The sequence below is a fragment of the Benincasa hispida genome, chromosome 11 (assembly GCF_009727055.1).
Source record: "Benincasa hispida cultivar B227 chromosome 11, ASM972705v1, whole genome shotgun sequence".
In the NCBI taxonomy this organism is placed as follows: Eukaryota; Viridiplantae; Streptophyta; class Magnoliopsida; order Cucurbitales; family Cucurbitaceae; genus Benincasa; species Benincasa hispida.
The window spans coordinates 15,603,383-15,607,039 of NC_052359.1; positions in this window are offsets into that span (position 1 = coordinate 15,603,383).

The window sequence follows — 3,657 nt, forward strand, 5'->3', positions numbered from 1 at the left end:
GAGGAATTGACAACTGACTGTCTGTTTGTTTATGTGTTTTGCAAGCACCTTTTGATTTTTAAGAGTATTGTACGTTATGCGACTAGGCAACAAACAATATATGAGTTCAAGGACTGAAATCGAACTCAATATTGACCCTGAGATCAAGAGAACTTTTCGTCACCGACAAAGAAGAAATAGAAGAAGAAAGAATATGACTAACAACAATAACCAAAATCACTAGGGCACAGGAAATGGATTATTCGAGCAAGGTCAATACATCCTATTTTTTTTGTTGCAGACCACAATATTCCCATGAGAAACTATGCGACCCTGAATCTATTTGATTTTTCACCTGGTATTATGTGGCAAACCATCAACGAATGCAATGTTCGAGATTAAATCAGTTATGCTTCAGATGAATCAAACTGCAGGGAAATTCAGAGGGATGCCGGGTGAAAATCCCACACCCTCCTAACAGGGTTTATAGTAATGTGTAATACATTCTCTCTTCCTGGTGTAATGTCGGAGGGAATCAAGCTTTCTTTTTTCCCTTACACTCTCCGCGATGAGGCCAAGAGATGGGCCTATTCCTTGAAGCCTTACTATGGAGGCTCAATTGATCAAGATAAGGAAACCATTGACCTAGGAAGGCAAACTCGATCACTCGTATTGAAGACTCCGTGCAGTGATCTCACTCTAATCTTTTTAAGGATGTCTTCTCTATCTTTACTATGCTTTTTAGATAACAAATTGATTTTCTTTGTTTGATTTTTGCTATTTTGGATTTTTATTTCCTGATTTCTTAACCTGACTATATTTGAAATTTAATTCTTGTCCATGCGATAATTGATGAATGTTGCGATTTCTTGGCGTATGCGATAATTTTGAACATTATGTGATAATTTTAAGATCAATCAAGCTAAACAAATGAAATGTGTAAAGTTTCTTAGGTTAAGTCCCGAGGGCCATTAAGAGCGCTGCCAGATGAAACATCCTTTCGTTTGACCCACATTTAATGGGATGTCAGTAATTGACATCATTACCTTCGTTGTTTGCGTTTCCCAAGTCAAATGCCTATAAGATCCTTACCCCTTCCCTATTTCAATCTTTTATCGCCTTCATCTAAACCCTAAACCCATCAACCTCTCCGAGCGCTCACCTTTCCCACAATCTCCGATCACCTTCTTCTAAAGTTCTTTACCCTTTTCTTGCTGGATTCTATGGCTTCCTAGAAACCCAACAACTCAGAGTCCATCTCTGAAAGCACTGGAAGCAAATCTGGCTAAACAAGCTCCTTAGCTCCGTCAGAAAGCAACCCCATTTCGATGAGGGAAGCGACATTCTTGGCCGCAAGATTCAAAACTCTCACCCAACTTAAACTTCCCTGACCACCCATCCGTCCAAAAACCATAATCTAGAAACCAAATTCATCTTCTGCTGCTTCTTGAGCAACATGGAGAAGGATGAGGGATTGATTGAAGTCAGAGTATTTAACTAGGCTATACTATAAGAAGAAAGCCAGGTTGGAGTGGTGGTGGTATTGTAAGGGGAAACCCTTGCGATCATGAATCCTAAGAGAAAGCTGGCCGGTTGACGGATTCATCGTGTTCGTACACCCGCTTCAAACGCAAATAAAAACTTGTATGCTCCGAACTACCCCCTTATACTAATTGGGAGTACAAGTTGTAAGTTTGAGGTCGAACCACAGAGAGCCGAATATAGATTTCTCAAGGATTGGAACTTCTAGGAAGCAACCAAAGGGGGGGGGGGGGGTTGTGAGAAATTCTAAAATAAAATTGCTAGAGAACAAAAGTAGACCAATAAACGAATGTGATAATTTATCAATCGAATAAATACTTAGCTTGGGTAATTATAGTTTAGTTCATTTCTCATCAATTCTATCACGGACTACTCTAAAGATGCATGGGAATATTCAAATTAAAACTTAGCCTATTCAGTTAGAATCCTAAACGGTAGTCCATAAAATCAAGTTAATTAACAGGAAAGTGAGGATCCTCAACCAACCAACCAATCAATCAATCAATCAATAGGCATTAAGATTAAGGGCAAAACTAAGCCAATTAATTGATTTCCATCGTGTAACCAATTAATTGAGCGAGATTTATCTAAGTTAGAAAATAAATACTTGCTGATTGGAATCCCAAATTAACACAACAAACTAACTTAACTCATGCTTCTAGGTGACGACTACCTAACGATTGTAAATTAGGGCCAATCAAAGCAATCAATTTAACATGCACATCTAATTTGTCAGATTATCCCATACACGAAAATTGAAGAATAAGCTCAAGATAAATTCTAAAAAATTTATAATAAAAACTCACAGAATTACAATACAAGTCCCAAGAATTGAATTTGAACCTAACTGAACTAACAAACCCAAGCTAAGTTCTTACCCTTTAGCCTCTAATCATGCTTGAATTCATTACAATTGGCACAGGAGAAGGCCTTTTATAGAATTTTGGTGTAAAAACGAAGCTAAAACTATGCTGGACAGAGCGACAATGTTCAAGAATTGCTGTACTTGGGGATGTTGTAATCAGCTGACCCAAAATTATTCTTTTATAAAATTTCCGCATCGTCGCAATACTAGGAAGAACGTTGCAATGCTACAACGCATAATGGTCGAGCATCAGGCACGCATTGCAGCACTAGCTTAATGCTGCATTGCGCTCGCATTGGGGCTATATATCTATCAAACCACGTAGCGTTGCAACGCTCACCAGGAGCGTCGCAACGTTGCATATTCTGTCTTAGATCATTGAAGGGCAACATTGGGGAATGGTGCGACGGTGGCATTGGGACATCTCCAGAGCGTTGCAACGCTTGTGGCAGCGTTGCAACGCTACCTAACATTCAAGCATTCTACCTTCTAGCATTTTGCTAGCGTTGAACTTAAGCTTATGGGGAGGGTTGCAATGCTTGGCAGGGTAGCAGTCTTCACTCCTTCGTCATTTGATCAATTTAGCTCGTAACTTCGTCATTTTAGCACCCTTTTGTCCCGAACGGTTAATCCGACTGCTTGTATGCTCAAATCCTCCAAAATGATCAATTTAACCGAATTAAGTAGCTAAAAAATCCAGAGTTAAGTGGAAGAAGATGCCACATTTCCAGTACTATCAAACTAAAAGGTTCCTTACTCAAGCCTCAACAGTCAATCTAGAATGAATTTCACAATTGAACCAAATTAAGTAGCTAAAAAATCCAGAGTTAAGTGGAAGAAGATGCCACATTTCCAGTGCTATCAAACTAGAAGGTTCCTTACTTAAGCCTCAATAGTCAATCTAGAATGAATTTCACAATTGATTAGGTAATCAAAAAAGTGTTCCATCATTTCATGAACGGTTTGAAAATTTTTAAAATTTTGAATGTATGTTCAAGCTCAAAGTTATTTATTTTGAACAAGAGCAAGCCCAGAATGGCCTTATGAGTCTTCCATTTGTTTTCCCCTACACTGGCTTGAAGGGTCTTGAATTAGCTTTCCCAAATTCAAAGTGGTAATGACATAATATGGTATCGGTCAAAATCTAGTCATCCATCACCTTACTGCATGCTTTTCTTTCTCGTTCATTGTTATTATCTCTTTTTTTTTTTAAAGCTCAAGGGGAAACTTAATCAAGGAAACCGACTTTCATTTTGGCTTGCCCACACGGG